The 20,000-nt window shown below is 32.4% G+C and overlaps 2 long non-coding RNA genes across 3 annotated transcripts in view; one reads left to right on the top strand and one right to left on the bottom strand.

Moving 5' to 3' along the window:
* LOC124948475 overlaps positions 1 to 15,850 on the top strand; it is a 65,097-nt gene extending 49,247 nt beyond the window's left edge. Inside the window, exons 2-3 of the long non-coding RNA XR_007100756.1 lie at positions 13,071 to 13,118; positions 14,634 to 15,850. This is a non-coding gene — a long non-coding RNA (uncharacterized LOC124948475). The remainder of the gene's footprint in view (positions 1 to 13,070; positions 13,119 to 14,633) is intronic.
* Positions 4,115 to 17,942, bottom strand: LOC124948470. 2 transcript variants are annotated; one of them, XR_007100749.1, is made up of 3 exons: positions 15,949 to 16,769; positions 5,203 to 7,836; positions 4,115 to 4,585 (listed from the first exon to the last, which is right to left on the bottom strand). It is a non-coding gene; the product is annotated as an uncharacterized LOC124948470 (long non-coding RNA). The 2 variants fall into 2 exon arrangements; XR_007100750.1 differs by lacking the exons at positions 4,115 to 4,585; positions 15,949 to 16,769 and adding exons at positions 17,412 to 17,514; positions 17,873 to 17,942 and having other exon boundaries at positions 5,065 to 7,836.
* Between the last annotated feature and the right edge of the window lie 2,058 nt (positions 17,943 to 20,000).

Genomic DNA, 20,000 nt, shown 5'->3' with positions numbered 1-20,000 from the left:
CAACAAGTTTTACCATTTCGCCGTCTGCTGAGATAATCTACCTTCCTCCCACGCTCTCCACATTTCTCTCTCAAGTTAGGAGTTTTGGAATCAGGACTCCTTCGAGAAAAGGGATACCTCATACCATTCTTTTCATCCCGTACTTGCTCCCGCTTATTCCAGGGCTAATGGCGTGGGCGTAGGTACAGGTGTACGAGGAAGGAATTCTTCTTGAAAATGGCCAAGAATAGAGGAACCTCTCTCTCTCTTTCTCTCACTCACTCTCTCTCTCTCTCTCTCTCTCTCTCTTTCTTTTTCTCTCTTTCTCATTCAACTTCGATCCCATGGTATACTTAGAAAATGAATTTTCATGAAATACACGTTGCGGTTTACTTCGTATCGATCAAACGTTTACATAAGAGATAAAAAGAAAACAAAAATGTAAAAAGAAAAGAAACGCAAGGAATTATTTTATGATAACGAATATCAACGATCTATTTTCTACGTTTGATATAACGAAAAATTTAATTGGACGAAATAATTCATTGGAATTTCATTTCTAAATGATATTATGAATTTCATTTGAAATTTTGAAAGGTATATCACAGGGAGCACCGCCATTGGCATCGCGGCTTTCAACATAACTTTATCTTGGTTTCTCGTTTGGAATAATTTTAGCGAGTACACACGAAAATAACGGAGTTTCGAGTTTTCCATAGTTGATCGTATACTGTCCAATTATCTAAGATAAGGATAAAATCGAGGTCATATATATATATATATATATATATATATATGTATATATTTGTGTCCTCGACGGCAAATAATTATTATTCATTGACGTGATCCATGAAGATAATTTAATAAATGTGGAAATTCTTATAAGTAATAGATTGATTTTAATTATAATAATAATTATCATTATTTATTTATTATTATTATTATTATTATTAATATTATAAATCGAATACCAAAAAAAAAAAAAAAAATTGAAGGCACGTTCTTTTCTTTTCCTCTTTTTGTTTTTCTTTTTTTTTTGTTTTCTTTTTTTTTTTTTTTCTTTTTTCATTCTGATACCGGTGTTACGACAAACGAATGCCACGACTTATTTGCGATAATTTTTATTACGACATCAAAAGTGTCTCCGCGAACGATCGAAAGTCCAATTTTGTTTTTCATTTTTTTCTTGTTTTTATTTTGCGCGTAATAATCTTAATGACCTTTCGTCATTAACGCTTTTTACGATCGGATTCACGAGTTGCTTGCTACGAAGTAGAGAATACTTAAGGGAAAAAGAAAACGATAAAGAAAAAGAGAAAGAAAAAGAAAAAGATAAAAGATAAAGGAAAGAAAAAGATAAAAGATAAAGGAAAGAAAAAGAGAAAAGGAATTACGAGAGGTAAATAGGGAGAACGATCGTGAAATTCACGCGTGGAAAAACGTGTAGGCGTGTAGACGCCTCACGCGCGAGATACGAAGCACGTCGTTCGAAAATAGTTTTATCTATAAATAGCAACGAAGAAGAAGAAGAAGAAGAACAAGAAGAAGAAGAAGAAGAAGAAGAAGAAGGTTCGTGAAACATTGAATACGGAAGCGCTACGATTTGATCTCCGTGCGAATGCGAGTAAGTAGACATTATAAAGAGTTTAAAGGGTCTTAATCGTAAAAAATTAATTTATATTCTCGAGACATGTGATTAAACATTTATATAATCAAATCTTCTTTTTCTTTATCTTTCTTTTCTCTCTCTCTCTCTCTCTCTCTTTTTTATTTTTCTTTTTCTTTTTCTCTTTTGATTCTTCATTATACGCATTAATTGCGTCAAATTCGATATGTTAAATCTTATTATTCGAATGAAATTTTTCGAATGAAAATTGACCGAATGATTTGTTAAAATGAGAAATATACAATCTGTTGTTATTTTTAAAATACTTTATCCCTTACATATACGTTTAAGCGAATAACAATGATCTCGTATTTTAAAAAGAGACGATAATTATTTAAGTAATTAATTAAACTCGTTTAAAATGTATACTCGAGTATGAATTATCGATATTAGAATTTAAAATGTCGGCCAAGTCTGACATAGGCCAATGTATAAACGGTATAACGAGATATAATTAGTACGGTCAGAAGGGATTATTTATCACGTAGGGCGGATCACAAAGGTACCGAGAAAGCAATCCCTTATAAATTTCTGATGTTAACTTCAGAGCGTTCGGATTTTTATATTCGAAGTCTCTTGATTTTATCGAAGAAAAAGATTTTCTCATTGAATAGCCCGATAATGGGATTTGAATGAAGGGAAAAGAAATGAGAGAAAGAAAAAAAAAAAAAAACAAAACAAAAAGAAAAACAAAAAAATAAAAAAGAAAAACAGGTAACAACAAAAAAGCGAGGAAGGAAGAAAAGATTTAAAGAATTTTCACGGAATCGGATATACCAGTTTTGTCCGTTCAACTTGTCTCCGATTCTCTAATGGCGTGGGCGTGGATGCAGGTGTAAAAAAGAAAAAAAAGAAGAAAAAAAAAAGAGAGAAAGGTCCCTCACACTAAACGAGTTTGCGGAATGGTGGAATCCAATTGCTCGTCGTAGACTCCAATCAGGGACGTTCGTTGAGAATCACAATGAACGAGATCGTTCGCGGTGAAAAAACGATCATGTGTATTTTGCTATTTTCTCAAATAAAAGAAGAAACAAAAAGGATGAAGAAGGATACTTTGAGAGACTACGAATAGCAAGTTTAAGGATACCACGTTCCTCCTTTCGTTCCCATTTTTAACCATTTTCTAAGGAAGGCACGCTCGCTAGAACTATCCCTCTATGCGCCTACTCGATGATATCGGAATACAGAATCCAGTTGGATAAACATCAAAAAAAAAAAAAAAAAAAAAAAAAAGAAAACAAACAAACAAACAAACAAAAGGTCATTGATTCTACGCATATCTATTATCATTTTCTGTTTTGTTTTGTTTTATTTTGTTTAAATCAAACACAACTGATCAATAATAGATGACACAGGGAATACGCGTGCGTTATGTAAATCAATATTTAACTCGTTAAAATAATTCCACGAGAGTACAAAGTTTTACGATCGTTGTAAAATATATAGAGAGTTTTTTTTTTTTTTTTTTTTTTTTTTTTTAGTGAAATTTTTAAACTATACTTCAGCCCATTTCTTTTCTTTTCTTTTTTTTTTTTTTTTTATTAGTTTTTTTACTAACTATTCAGCCTTTTATCATGGAAAAAAAAAAAAAAAGAAAGAAAAACAATCGTTGAGGATTTTAACACAAAGAAAAATTCGACTTGTCCATTGAAAGCTATTACGTATTCGACATAGGCATCTATATACCTCTAAAGGAATACTTATTACCTTTTCTTTCCTTCCATCGTAAGAGGTAATCGATGGGCGAGCGCTCCTGCGAATATTCAGAGAATGTTCATTAATAGGTTCGTTATGGGCCACGTGAAGTGTTCTAAACGTACGCGCAACGTTTCTCTGCATAATATTATTTATAATACGTATGATAATACAGCTCGTACGTCTTATCGATTCTCACCTCGTTTGAAACTTTACGATTTTAACATTACCGACGCCAATATGTTGTTCGACGTTTCGATTGAAGATCGCCTGCATTTTCTTTTCTTTCTTTCTTTCTTTCTTTTTAATTTCCTTTTTTTATTTTTTTATTATTTCTTTTTTTTTTTTTTTTTTTTTTTTTTTAACAAACGTGTCAAAACAAAACCAAAAAAAAACCAAAACCACTCATTTAGAAATTAAAAATAAAGGGAATTCAATTCATTAAGTAAGAAATTATAAGTCCATTAAAGTTAATCGTTGAATTAATATTTACGTAGAATATTATGACTATTTTATATTGCAAAGTTGCATCTACGATGGAATCGTAAAAGAAAAATGTTTAAACAATTTTATTGATATTCGATCGTTGAATATTTAAAAGGTATTACTATCGCATAAAGAAAAAAAAAAAACAAAATTAAAATTCATCGATAAAAAAATAAATATTATATATATATATATATATATCGTTACGTAAAATTTTATAAATATTTCATACGCCAAGTTACGTCTAATAAAATCTTAATAAATATACATTCGTACAATTTTATCGATTATCCAATATCCATCGTTAAGATAGAAAATAGATAAATATACAAAAGTATATTATTATATTTCTAAACCGTCGAGAACATTTTTATCTCGCCATATGAAATTTATAAAAACACGTTTGTCGTTGTAACAACATCGAGGGTAGATACATATATATATCCCGTGGGAACTGGAAATTACAAGCGATATTTCCTAAAGAAAGAGTAGGTATAAAAGTAAGGAAGGAAAGAAGGAAGGAAGGAATGAAGGAATGAAGGAAGGAAGGAAGGAAGGAAGGAAGGAAGGAAGGAAGGAAGGAAGGAAGGAAGCAAAGGAAGGGAGGGAGGGAGGAAGACGATAGGCCGAACATAGGACCGAAAACTTGGTGAAATCCGAAAGTGCCGAGTCGTAAAGATACGCCAAGGTGTGGGAGTTGAAGAAACTCCACGTGCGAGTCGTCGTCGTCGTCGTCATCGTCGTCGTCGTCTGGGAAAACTATGAAATTGCTTATATTTTATAAAACTGGAAAGAGAAAGATAAAGAAATAGAGAGAGAGAGAGAGAGAGAGAGAGAGAGAGAGAGAGGACAAAGGGAGGTTTCTACTCGTTCTCGTCTGAGTCTCGTCTGGAACGAGGGAGAAAAAGGACTTAACTTTGGAGCTTCTTGGATACTATCGGCATGGGAATAAGAAAAAGAAAGAGAGAGAGAGAGAGAGAGAGAGAGAGAGAGAAATTCTGAGAAGGAGGGAAGCGACCGTTGAATAAACAAGGAGTATACGACGTTGACGTCGAATCGTATTGGTGCATGCGCGTTCAGTCAGGCATATATGCTATAAGGATCCTTTTCGAGGTGTGGCTGCCTCGACGAAAGATTAGAAACGAAAGGCCCTTTCTTTTCATTCCAATATATATATATATATATATATATATATATATATATATATATATATATATATATTTTTATATCTATCGGTACATATTGGTAGGTGTATATATGAAGATGTACGAAAGCATTTGCTATTGTTTATTAAAACGAGAGAGAAAGAGAGAGGGGGAGAGAGAGAGAGAGAGAGAGAGAGAGAGAGAGGGAAGAAAATGATTTGGCGAACATACATACGAACAAATTTTGGGAATCTTCCAAGGCAAACTTTGTACCCTTCGATATATTGACGTTGGCTCGTGCTCCTTTATGAGTGTCCTTGATCGAACCTCCTCCATATAGTTTTCACAAAATGAAAGAGCGGACAGTTTGTATACGGAAGAAGTTTTTCATTGAGGTCGAATCTACTTCGTGTTAATAATAATAAAATAAGTGCTTCGTTTAAACGATAAACGATGTATAATTTTAAGAAGAATAATATATAATAATAACTTATCGTTGTTTTTAATAATGATTAATTATCTAAAATGAGATGATATATTAAAATTATGTTAAAGGAATTTTATATTAAGTAAACCAATGTTATTCGTTATTGTTTCTATTTTTACGTAATTTATCGACAAGTATGCATAATATTTTTTGCAACTTTTAATCCTTCTGATAATTCACAATCCAAATGTAATTAAAAGATTAGAAAGAATACGTAACTATCGTTAGAATCTATTATATTACAACTCGTGAAACTGTTTCGAATGAAGAAAAGAAAAGAAAAAAAAAAAAAAAAAATAAGAAAAGAAAAACAAAAGAAAAGAGAAGAAAAGAAAGGAAAAAAGAAAAGAGAAATATAGAGCGTGGGGGGGGGGGGAGGGGGAAAGAGTGCTACTCGTATTTACGGACGCCATTATCTACGTAATAATCTAATCTAATCCTCATCTGAAACGGCCGAACTAGATTGACCTTCCTTTTTCCAACAAATCTCTTCGTTAGATTTACGAGACCCGCTTAAATCGGGCTTTCTCTTTTTTTTTTATTTATTTTTTTTTTTTCAGAGGGATATTTTACTCCAAATAATTTCGATAATAATAAAAATAAAATAAAAAAAAGAAGGAAATAAAGAAAACAAAGAGAAAAGAAACGAAAAATTACGAACGGTAAATCAATTGAACGAAAGTAGACGAAATAATTACATTGTTGCAAAGAGTCAGAATTTCATTTCACAATTATCGGACACAAGGATAATCCATAAATCGACCTAACGAATTCATTAAAGTGAGTTGGAGGTTACGATAAGAAGTAATTCAAAGGTTTTCTCTAGTACTTGACATTTGTTCGCGAGGGTGTGGTCTTATTTCTCGTCGAAGGTCACTTGAAAACAAAGGAAATCGTTCGTAATATTACATAGAAAAAGAGAAAAAGAAAGAGAGAGAGAGAGAGAGAGAGAGAGAGAAAATAAGAGAGTGAGAGAGAGAGAAGCGAAGGAGTTCTCCCGTTTAATCCAATTCCAGGCGAATCAACAAACCAACGTTGGTTTGCAAACACGTTTTCCAGACAATACCTTGCTATGTTTGCACAGAGATAGATACACGCGCGTACACACACGCGTACACACATTCGTACACAAAGAAACTCGCCTGCGTACACAAATACAACGTGCACGTAGCTATCGCTACGTTCGTTTGGCGTTAACGAGATACGTTGAAGTCACGCTTCGTATCCTTCTCGTAAAATTAGTTGGCGAGACCTTACAAATTGTTTCGCATTTAACATATACCTAAGCCTGACAAGGCTTCCGTTTCCTTCAAATTCGATAAACGATTACCATTTGTCGTTTGACTTTTCTCGAAGAACAGATAAATGCTATCGTTGTTGTTTTCTACGTAGAAAAAAAAAAAAGAGAAAAAAAGAAAAGTAAAGAAATGAGAAAAAAAAGAAGAGAGAGAGAGAGAAGAAAAGACAAAAGACAAAATAAAAAATAACGAGCTAGAGCTTTCTCATTTTTTCCACCGACGATCGGAAAAATTCATCCGTCGAAGTCGAACTTTCCTTTTTTCCTCCCCTTGAAAAAAGAAATTCATTCGAGATTTCACGTTCGAGACACGTCCCCGTTTCTTATATTTATCTATATATCCTGCATATATCATCTACAAAAGGAGAAGGAGAAACTCGCTATCCTGTATGTAGAATCTCGTTGTGAGAAGCTCGTGTGGGAGATGAAACCCATGTTCATCGTCTATGTTTCTCTCCTCCTTCCATTCTCTCTCTCTCTCTTTCTCTCTCTCTCTCTTTCTCTTTCTCATCCAGTCTCTCTTCCAGCACGTTCAGTTTCCATGTTTCTTCGACGATCCAATTTATACGGCGGATTATTCCAAGAATTGTTGAGACCAAGGGTCTGCTTCCCCTCTACACTACTCACACTCCCACTCCTACTCCCACTCCCACTCTCACCCTCACACCATTCCCACCCTCCTTTCTTTTCTTTTCTTTTTCATTTTCTTTAGACAGAGAAAAGATCGTTCCTTCTTCCTTTCTTTCTTTCTTTCTTTCTTTCTTTTTTTCTTCCTTGCTTCCTTCCTGCCGCGACATCGAATCGAATCGCGCTATCCAAAACACGATGGTTCGTAACTCCATTATGATTTTCTTCTTTCGATCATGACCAATGTCCTCTTTCATCTACTCCGATGACAATGACAACGTTAATGATAACGTCGATGTTTTTCTTTTTTTCTTTCTTTTTCTTTTTTTTTTTTTCTTTTTTTCCTTTTTTTCCTTTTTTTCTTTTTTTGCTTCTCGAATAAATTTTCTTCCTTCTTCTCGAACGATTTTCTTCTATTCTCTTGTTTCCCTCATTTTGATATTTCTTCTTTCATCTGCGAAATGCACGAAGATAAACGCATTAGTATTCTATCGTAACGTTGTCGTGAATTTTGTCTCGTCTTGTTAGACAGTTATCGTATATTTCCAAGACGAAATTTTCATTCACGAAAAGAAAACTGAGAAGATACGAACGTTTGATTTCCCTTTGAGAAATTTTTATTCGGCTTCGATTCGAGAAACGAAAGAGAGGAAATGGTGGTGTATGGGACGAGAATGATGTGGGTTCGAGGACGTTCGGGATTGAATCTAATATTGTTCGTATAAATCAGCAGTCAAATGTTTGTTCGAAAATCAATGGATTTTCAAATTTCTTTTCGTTACGATCCAAACAGGCGATATTACGAAAGATAATCGCGATAAAAGAATTTCATTCATAGGAACAGTAATATATTCACGTTTAACGAATATCTTCGAGGAGTATTAGAGTTAAATTGTATTACTTTTTTTCTCTCTTTTTTTTTCTTTTTTTTTTTTTTCATTTCATTTATTAAAAAGATAAAAAAAAAAAAGATGATCGTCGGTATTGTTCATAGTCGATTCTTTCGTCATAACAATGGACGGGGATGATAAAAAGAAAAAAAAAATATTTTTTATGCGAGTATCAAAAAAACTTCGATCTTTTTGTGTTTTTTTTTTGTTCAAAATGATTATATAAAATGATAAAATAAGAACAAGTATTAGAAATGAAAGGGGTTTTTGAGAAAAGTATTCTAACACGGTAGATACTAGCTTGTGGGATAGTTCATCAAAAATTCAAAGGTTGCTCGAAGATCGAACGATACCAAGAGATACGTGCGACGAAAAGGAAAAAAAAAAAAAAAAAAACCTAAAAAGAAGAAAAAAACGAAAGAAAAAGAGAAAGAGAGAAAGATAAAAGAAGAAAAGAAAAGAGAATAGGCATCGATTTCCGATTAAGGCCGTTACCGGACGGAGCGCCCTTAGGCATTTCCTATTCCGTGTTCGTGCGAGCGCCGATTCTGAATTCACGAATCAGGATTTCCTTCGAGATTTCCACGATTTTGTCCGAAGGTTTTACGAGCTACGGATTCGCTTCCATATTCCGTCGATCGGCCAACGATCGAAAGTCTTTTACTATACATTGTCCAATCCTCTTTTCTCTTTTATCTTTCTCCATTGTCATCAGAAAAATTGTTAAATCATGCAAACGAAATTATAATTTCATTCGAATATATTTCCCATTCTAATTTAAAACCTTAAAAAAAGGTTTTTACTTTGTGAAAATTAATATTTTTATAATGATCTTTTCGTATATTTATGATAACTAATAAAAAAAGGGAAAAAAAGAAAGTAAAGAAAAAGAGAAAAGAAAAGATCGATTTATCTCTTCGAAACATCTAACTCTTTTATTTCAATAATCATATTTATCTATCTATCTATCTATCTATCTATCTATCTATCTATCTATCTAGTAACTCTACGTACAAATTTTTCTTCGATTTCCAATCTAAGCCGTTGGAAAATATTCGAATATGCATTTACGATTTTATATATCTATATATCAGGATATCTAAAATTTTTTCGAACTAATATTCAAAGGTTAAATAATAAAAAAAAAAAAAAAAAAAAAAAAAAAAAAAAAAAAAAGAGAAAAGAAAAAAGAAAAGAAATAAAAGAAGAAAAATAGGTTGTAGTATAGCAGATAGATATAAAAGGTTAACTTAAGAGCCACGAATAGGAACACGATTGTACGACGACGTGGTAAGCGTGAACGCAGACGGTTTCTGGCACTTTAGAAGGAGGATTTACGTCCCTCGGTCGAGACGTAAACAATGCGTGAGAGTCAGCGATAAATCCGCAGGGGTTCCCCCGTGCCATAAGTTATCTAGGTCTAGGAAATAGCCGTTCACCATACTCTATCGTTGGACATTACATGGCCCGCATTACCTTAGTCGCCGTGATATTACGCTGGAGACGAATTGTTCTTAGATGATAATAAAGGATACTGGTAACTCTTTTTTTTTTTTTGTTTTTTTTTTTTTTTCTTAAAAATTTTAATAGCCCTTCTCTCGAAAGATATTAACAAAAAGGAAAAAAATTTTACCTCGTATACTACGTAACTGCTAATCGTTAAATTTTATCAAAAAAGAGATCGTAACCGTGATATTTGCACGTTCATCCTATTATTATTTCGTATAGTTCATCGTTAATAATTGATAACGTAAAGTGAAATATGTTTCCGTGGATTACAATTTTCTTTCTTTTCTTTCTTTTTCTTTTTTTTTTTTTTTTTTTTTTTTTAATATTCCTTCTTATATCGTCCCTCTTTCTCTTTCTATTTTTCTACTTTTATTTTTTTCTTTCTACTCTTTTTCTCTTTTGTTTTTCATTTCTAATATAAACGATATAAGACGTTCCACCACGGTGAATATATCATAAATATTCTCAAAGAAATTATCATTCTTTTTAACGTAGAATTTCTTTCACAAACTATTATTAGATTCGTTGTATTTTGAAAATAAAAATATTCCTTACGGTACTCTGCCGAAACGTGTCAGTTTATTTTTCTAAGTATCATTGACGTTAAGCGAGACAAGGTCGAAGACACAAACGTCAATAACGATATATCATCGGCCCTTATATCGTCGAAGATCACGTTTAAAAAGTTAAATGGTCTACGACCTTTCAGCAATTGTCTCTCATTGACACGTTACTATACATAATTGAGCGCTTTGTCGGATATTACGTACGTACATACATGCCGTGCTTTTTAAATCTCTCGAGTAACAATCTCCGATTTTTATTTAACTTTTCTTTTATTTTTCTATTTTCTTTCTTTCTTTCTTTCTTTTTTTCTTTTTTTTTTTTTTTTATTCGATAACAAATTAATATTTATTATGTATAATAAATAAGAAAAATTTAATCTTAACTGATCTATCAGATTAATTTAAATTTATATATATACTTAAGTTACTTTATTGGCAATTATTTTATTAGTAAAAGCATAATTATCTTATATCTTAATTCATATTGAATAAATAATAATAATAATAATAATAATAACGAAAAAAGAAGAAAAAGATTATAAAACGATCTATAAATATTTCACTTTTAATTAGATACTTTACTCCGTTCTAAAGTAAAATTATATTATTATTATTAATATTCTTATTATTATTATACTTTATTAACTTGCAAAAAGTTATAATGTAAGGTTGTTCTATGTAATATGAAAAACAAATGTTATATTAAAGATCATTTAAAAATATAAAATATATATATATATATATATATATATATATATGAAAATTGCAAGAAAAAATTAAAAAAAGAAATAAAACAAAAGAAAAAGCGAACGTTACAAGGCGAAAATATTTTCTCGCGATTACGTAGGTGACGAGAAAAAAGAACCGACGGCTGTCCGAACAACGAATGACGAAAGATAGAGAAGAGCGTGCCTTTTGCGTTTTCCGCGACATATACATAATAGACCGGAGCATAAATAAATTATACTGAGTAACTATAAAACGCGTTTAATTTATTTTAACTGCGCCATATAACGTGGCCATATAAATTTCGTCTCGCTGACAACTTGCTTCCAACTTGCAAGTGGTTTCTCTCTCTTTCTCTCTCTCTCTCTCTCTCTTTCTCTCTCTATCTATCTCTCTCTCTCTTTCTCACTCTTATTTTTATCATTTTTTCATTCAATCATTTCATACAAATTTTCTTCTTACGTTTTCAACATCTTTTTTTCATATCTCTTTATCTCTCTCTCTCTCTCTCTCTCTCTCTCTCTCTCTCTCTCTCTCTCTCTCTCTCTCTCTTCTGTTTTTTGCACCATTTCTTAATCGTTGGCAAAGTAACTTTATTTTTTTCCCAATTCACCTCTGTCCTTCCAAGGAAATAAATTTTTCAGAGTAAATAATATGTCTATAGTGGATATCTATAGTGTTTTTTTTTCTTTCTTTTTTTTTCCCAATAATTATCTCGAGTATGGAGAAGAAAAAAAAGATCTCAATGATTACCGAACGATTTACGTTAACTCGTTGCGAAAAACAGAAAGTTTAATACTTTACCATAATTATAATTCGCGTATTTTACTAAGGTTAATTAGTTTAACGATCCTAATGATATCTATTCATGATAGAGAATGTTAAAGAATGTTTGTTACGCATTAACGTCAGCGTTGTATTGTTTTATTATTATCTAGATAGATTTCACGATCGATAAAAACGAAAGCATTGGATTTATGAAAAATAAACAATGACGTTCTATAAGTCAAAAGCAACGATCAATTTTCTTCTTTTTCTTCTATTTTTTCTTCTTTTGTTTTTTTCTGGTTTTTTTTCTTTTCTTTGTTTTTTTTTCTTTTTTTTTTTTTTTTTTTTTTTTTGTTAAGAACAATGGCTACACATTGAAGAGAAATTTTGTGTCGAACTTCGAGCAAAGAAAAAATACATCGATGGGGGAAAAAAAGAAAAGAAAGAGTTAACTCTTTCTAAAGGGATAAGAATCCTTTAACCTAGCGAAGCCTTTTTTTTTACAAGCCCTGTAAATGAGAGACTTTCACCCAACCCTTTTAGCCGAAAGTCAAGCGGACCTATCCATAAATACACTTTCACTATTTTCTAAATGCTTTTCTTATCCCCAATCCTTTTTTCATTTCTTTTTACACAATTTCACGAAAGATTTCACTTTCTTCTTCTTTTCTTTTCTTTTTTTTTTTTCTTTTTTTTTTTTCTTTCTTTTTCCATTGATTCCCATAAAAAGTATCGTACCTTAAAGATTCTAAGAGATATAACGTAGATTATAGAATACATTTCAATCGGTTTGAGTACCGTCGTTGTACTAATTTTAGAACATATTTAATTTTAAAACGTTCAATTAATATTATCGCCATTAAAAATCGGAAATCGTAAGATTGCGTGATATTTAATTAATAATATTATGCAAGAGAACGAAAGAAAGAGACAGAGACAGAGACAGAGAGAGAGAGAGAGAGAGAGAGAGAAAGAGAGAGAGAGAGAGAGAGAGAGAGAGAGAGAGAGAGAGAGCAAGAAGGAGATTGTCTATGAAATGAACGAAAAGTAGAATGATATTAAATAATAATTTGTTGATCAATCCATGATGGATATTTGTAATGAGAAATTTAGATAGAAGCAAAACATGAATCATAGAAAATATTGATTAATGATACATGGTTATCATCCTTTATATATATATATATATTTTTTTTTTTTCTTCATTAAACAATCGTTTCTTTTTTCAGATTACTCGAGGTTAAACCAAGTCGTCAATTTTCTGATTTTCATCAGAGGTGAGTAAAAATTTCGAATAATTCAAAATATTATTTTGTATTAATAATATTGAAAGTAGATTGTCGAGAGAAAACGTTATCCGTCGGAAGTGACTTAATACGAGTGTAACAGATTCCTCAACATTTATGATAGAATAAAATGATAATTCGTCAAAGAAATAGGTTGAATTTGCAAGAAATACGGCTATAATATGGTAGTAAACTATTCTAGTAAATATTCTTCCTATGTAACTATCAGCTTTCCAATCGACAGCTATTAGAAACAAACGCAAAAAAATTTTACGTATATACATGTACGTACAATATTTGTATCATTTTCTGAGAAATCTTCATTGCGATTTAAATTGACGATATAAGAACGACGAATGTTCAATGACCAGTGTCATTTATTTCACCTTATTATCGAGACGTGAGATTATCATTACATTGAACGGAATAACGAAACGTACGTATAATCAAATAATAACAGAGATTAAAAGAAAGCGAGACAAGCGATTGAGAAATATTTTCGTAATGAGAAGCAACCTTTAAGAATTTTTATTTTCATTATATTCTTGGAATTCTATTAAATACGATAATATGTCTACGATCTATACGATGTATTCATATCTTTTTCTAACAACTACTCTGATTATACTAATTGTATACAATTTTTTTTCTCTCTCTTTCTCTTTCTCTCTCTCTCTCTCTTTTTCAAGAAAACGTGCTACGTAAGTTAAGTACGAAGACATATCACGTTGGAAATAAATTCTCTCTTCATTTCATTGACAAGCTCTGTAAACGTCTATAAGGCTGATTACTCAGTTAGATGTAAAGCGTTAAAAAAAAAAAAAAAGAAAAAGAAATACCAAGTGCAATATAAAATTTATTACTTCCTTAAAAGGGCAGTTCATAAAAGGATTATAAGGAGAATGGGGGAGGTAAAAAGTAACGCGGCATTATAAATTCACTCCTCCTTCGAATAATTTAACGAACGACGTTGCCGAGAATGTGATGGCGGCCGTGGTTAACATAGGAAAGGTGGCAATAGTGATGACGGTGGTGGTAGTGACGGGGAGACGGCGGCTACTTTCGAAACACAAACCAAGAACGCGGTACTTTGCACTTTGCGACACACCCTGTGCCGTTAATTCGTTACTTTACTTCACCCTTTACCGTGAGCAGCCACGATTTTCGCGGCAATTTATAGTAGCCGATATCGTCGATGACCATTTGTATTCGCGAACGAGCCCGACCTTCTCCCTCTCCCTCTTTCAATCTCCCTACCCCACCCCCTCCCGGGCCCCCCCTCTCTCTCTCCTTCTTTTTCTCTTTCTTTCCCTCTTTCTCCATCTCATTCTCCTTCTTCCCTTTCTCTTTTCTTATCTCGTTTATTTGTTCTTTTTTTTTTTTCTTTTTCTTTTCTTCTTAATTCTTTTTTTCTTTTCTTCCTTTCTTTTCGGGATTTTTTCTTTTCTTTACTTCTTTCTATCTTTCTTCCATAATTTTCTTTTTTTTTTTTTTCCTTTCTCGCAGGCGATCTCGAAAGACGAAAAATGTCCGATGACCATCTCTCCTCGGCTTCGAACGAACACACTCGCACCCCGCGACAACGCGATCCGGTACACCTTTTTATGGTTCGCTCGACGCGCGCATGCACTTTGCGCTTCGCCTCAAGCTCGATACCTATCTCTTGTCGCACGCGAATGTGAAATAAGAAAAAGAGAGAAAGTAGAAGAGACAGGTGGAAATTAATTAAGGGGGACTCGTACATTCGTCGTTAATTTCAAATTTTATCGCGGTAAAAACGATTACTATTACATTTTATTTCGAATTAATTAACGATCCCCAAGGACACTCGTTGTGATGTCCCCACGTGAGAATTATCTATGAACTATTCGACTATTAAATGCCATTGAAATTTTTTTATCCTACGCTTTGTCTTCTAGTTTCATATCTTTTTCCCCTCTCATTTCTTTTTTCTTTTTTCTTTTTTTTATTATTATTATTATAATTATAATTAATCTTAAATTCGAACTCGAGAAAGAGAAAGAGAAAGAGAGAGAAAGAGAGAGAGAGAGAGAGACGTAATAAGCAATAGGCAGTGTCCTCAATTACGTTTTCATTAAAAAAAAAAAACAAAAAAAAAAAAAGACAAAAAAAAAAGAAAAGAAAGAAAGAAAAGAAAACAGAGAAAAAAGAAAACAGATACCTAATCTATGCAACGATAATTACGTGAAATCGAATTTTTATTGGAATTCCGTGTTTCTTTGCTCGTTTATATACTGACGTTTTCGCTCGAAAAGACCTCGGGGAGCGATCGTTAATTAGCTTACCACCTTCCAAGCAAGAGAATTTATTATCGTCTCACTTCATTCTTAATACCGCGAAATCCGTTAAGTTGTTATAAGTTTAAATCGTTAAGCTTAAATTATAGCCTGTATATAACAGAATCGCAATCAAGGCACACGGTTTCGTCTTCGCGGGTATGTACCGACATGGTGTTCGGCCAGATACTTATACGTATGACAAATATTTTTATTATTATTTTATAGATATATAGGTATATATATATATATATATATATTAAAAAAAAAAAAAAATGCTCAAGCAAGGGGCAAATTTATACTTTTGAGAAGAACAATATATGCCGTCGAATAATAAATATCGTGCTTTCTTTTATCATTCCTATTTGCGTAGAAGAGAAAGAAAAAGAAAAAAAAAAAAAAGAAAAAAAAACCAAAGGAACAAACAAACAAAAATGAAAAACAAAAACAAAGCCAAAGAAAGAAGAATGCAAAGATCCTAAGTAAGGAAAGAGCAATAAACAGAAGAAAAAAGAAAAGCGTACCTTCCGTAAGAAACATTTGTTCGAAAATTAATTTTCGATTTCTTTTTCTTTTCTTTTGCTCTTTTTTTCTCTATTCTTTTTCTTTTCTTTTTTCTTTTTTTTCTTTTTTTTTTCTTTTTTTTTTCTTTTTTTTTTTTTTTCGTTTTGTTCTTTCTCTCTCCCGTTAATAATAAAATACGTGACGCGAATCGGTGTTCGATTGATTGAAATTTCGCAGCACTTGTGTGTCACTCGCGTGCGCAAAATTTTAACCGTATATATAGAAATTCGAAAGAATTAATTCATTCATCATATTATAAAACAAACATTCGATGGTTATATATCGGTTAGACGAAGAAAGTCTTTCGAACACTAAAAGAGACGCGGATGCTGCATTTTCTTTGCCATGGTTTCTCCCATGATGGCTGACTACACGGCGCCACCCTTCTCTCCGACTCTTCCATACAGGCATCGCCCGTTTGTAACACGCCTCTCTTTCTCTCTTTTTCTTTCTCTCTTCATTTCCCTCTCTCTCTCTCTCTCTCTCTCTCTCTTTCTCTTTCTCTCTTTCTTGCTCCCTCTCGAGCTAGCTAGAACTACGGTCCAGAAGGACCTACCTAACTTGACCTAACTCTTACTTAAGCTCTGTTTCGTACGATGCGGCCATGTTGCTCCGAGGGTTGGGCCACCAAAAGAGGACGACGACTCATTGGCCGACAAGAGAGACAGAGATGAGAGACTTCTCTTGTGTTAGAACGAGAGAGAAAAAGAGAGAGAGAGAGAGATAGAGAGATAGAGAGAGAGAGAGAGAGTGAAGAAACACATTTTTTTCTATTCGTCTCTTTTTCTTTCTTCGTCGGCATTTCTTCTTTAATCCCCTTTTCTATATATATATATATATATATATATATTTTTTTTTTCCTTTTCTTTTATCTCCATCTTCTTTCTAACAATGTCCCTTTCTTTTTGTCGCGTTATATCTTTTTCTACCAAGAACCATTTATATACCATAGGCTTTTAAAATAATTACATTGTTTTAAGTGCCTCGATATATACCGGCACATTTTTATGGATACCTACAAACTCCCGAAATATTCGAGTATTATCGTCAAGATGTAACACATTTCTTCAATTAAAAAATTTAAATTGACAATTAATATATAAATCAATGGGAAAATTTTTTGATAATCAAAAATTCAAAGGATAAAAATTAATTCGATATTTATATCGATTGTTTCGTTCATCGATCAATGACATTGGAACGAACCCACTTTATTATGTATGTACGATGTCGATAGGAAATAGTACGCGTTAAGTATATGTAAGCGGATGAAAGAAAAGATAAAAAATAAACAAGTAAACAGCTGATATTAGATATTAGGAAAAGTCTTGAATGAGAACGATTAGGTACGTGTTAATAGTTTGACAGGATATGATTGAGTATTTCTTTTTTTTTTTTCTTTTTTTTTTTTTAATCGACTCACCTTGCAACATCCATTGACACTCGTATTTATTTTTCAAGGATACGGATAAACATGAGAACGCGACGATAAAACACTAGTTCGTTCGTTCACGTATACGAGCAAACTGAAACAACATCGAAGTTTATACGTAAGAACGACAAAACACACATTCGTACTTATCCCTTCTCCGACAAATTTCTTTCTCCCCAACTTTCTAAACTTTTACCCCTTTTTATCGATGGAGAGGGGAAGAATTTTTAACTTTCTCCAACCCTTTTGCCCAATATTACCTACGAGCGACCTTTTTACCCCATTTAAAGAAGGTAACTAAAGAACGAACTTTCTCCTTCAATCATATTTTTCTTCGTTCGTGTCGTTAAAACGAGCTTTTATTCTTTTTATTCTTTTCTTTCTTTCTTTCATTTTTTTTTCCTCGCAAACGTCGCCAAAAAAAAAAAAAAAGAAGAGTCAAAAATTCCTACCCCCACGGTACATCTCACGGTTTTCGAATTTTTTCTCACTACGTCCAATTTTCCGTTCACATTGTCTCTGTATACTTTCTAAAAAAAAGAAAGAAATAAAAAAAAAGAAAAAAAAAAAAAAAAAAAAAAAAAAAAAAAAAAGAAAAAAAAACAAATAAATAAAAAATAAAAAAAGAAACAATTGTCAGAAACAGTGTGTAGCGTAACTTCACTAAAGTGCACACAGATCCGTTCGAATTGGTCGCGTCGGTAAAGAGAGTACGGTCGGTACGATGATTATTTGCTTGTTTGTTCGATCAGATAATCTTGCTTTTCTATCTCGATCGATTTCGCAAAATTATTTTTCTTATCGTCTTATTAAAACATATAACGTCGAGATAGTAAGTAATATACACGTTCTGTATCACTCTACGTTTATTCTAACGAACAACGACTATGTCTTTTCATACGCTAATGTTCGTTATACGAGTAAAACTGTATGACGTAAGGGCGATTAGGATTACGTAATCGTAGGTCGACGATTAGATGATAGCTATTATGGAACCCAAGCGTATCTCTAATTTAACAGTCTGCTATAACTACGACAAGAATCATTTTGATTCGTCAACGGACGGATCTCATTGTGGATTGAGTTTGCCTTGGGAAAATGTTTCTAATGCACGAACGCATTTCTCAAATCGATTATTCAAATCTTCGCAGTGGGTATGTTAAAACGAATTGAAACAGAACCTTTCAATTTAACGTAGAGTTTATTCAAATATTTATCATCATTAATCACGCATGTGCTTCGCTGAAATCGTCATATTTAAGTACGTACGTACGTATACGTCGATATTTATTACAATCGTCATTCGATAAGAATTAATTCATGTTCATGTTTTGTTTAATTGATAAAAGAAAGGTCATACGAATGCAAAAAAAAAAAAAAAATAATAATATTATCACGGACGTTATTATAAGCTCTTTTATAAAAAGTATTTACATTGTAATTAAAAATCTTCGATTTTAATACGTAACACCGAACCTGATAAAGAACAATCAGAATTGTTTCGATAAGAATGAATCATAGAGATTACATTTGTTTAGAAATGAAACAATGAATACATCGAATTATTGGATTTAATCTAATACAATGTTTAATCTATTCTTATTTAAACCATCATGATATCTACAACGTCTATTATTTAATTAAGCGATCGTCTTAACATCTAATTGAACACAAATCATTATATCGAAAATATTTGAAGAGATTACGAAGATACGATACAGATGATGGTGATGATGATGATGATGATGATGATGATGATGATGAGGATGATCCAAGCGACGAGAGCAATCCATCGTAGACCGGTGTAGCCTCCTGTTACGTATACTGAAGGTATACCGGACAGGAATACACTCAGGATACATTCAGTATACGTACAGGGGGTTTCACATACTTTGTCGAGACTTCATCGAGACATCATTGAAGATTGGAAGATGTTCGCCGATCATCAAATCCAAGATCATTTTGGTACTGTCATGTAGCAGCCGGATATAACAATAACTCTGAGTCTAGAAACTGCTGATCACCATTAAAAGGACGGCTTTGATTCTTTTAAACTTATCTATCTGTATTACGAGGAAGACAGCTTTATCGTTCTTCAAAGTTGACTGCGTGTATCAGGTAAGTGTCATCTTCTCTTCATTCAGAGTTTTATTTCGTACAGGTATCGATCCTTGATATGTGTGCGATTACTTCCTGGATCACCTGTAAATAAAAAAAAAAAAGAAAAGAAAACAAACAGTCGTAATCTTTATCGTGGATATAAATTAGAAAAATGATAAAAGAAAGAAAGAAAGAAAGTAAGAAAGACAAGAAAAAAGGAATAAAGGAATTAAGAGAGAAAAAAGTAAAAAAAAAAAAAAAAATAAAAAGGAAATAAGAATAAAGGTAAACATAAAAATAAAAACAAAAACAAAAATAAAACGAAAAGAAAGAAAATTGTTTTGAATCTTTGATCGAGAATAGTAACGATACAAATTTTCAATGATATTACGAATACGTTCGCGAGTAGAGTAAGGACACCCAACATGCAGCAATGTCTGACCGGTTGCCTACTGTTTAGGGGATCGCGAGTGGTCGTTC

The sequence above is a fragment of the Vespa velutina genome, chromosome 4 (genome assembly GCF_912470025.1).
Source record: "Vespa velutina chromosome 4, iVesVel2.1, whole genome shotgun sequence".
Taxonomy (NCBI): Eukaryota; Metazoa; Arthropoda; class Insecta; order Hymenoptera; family Vespidae; genus Vespa; species Vespa velutina.
The sequence above is the reverse complement of the archived record's forward strand: the minus strand, read 5'-3'. Positions and strand labels throughout refer to the sequence as shown.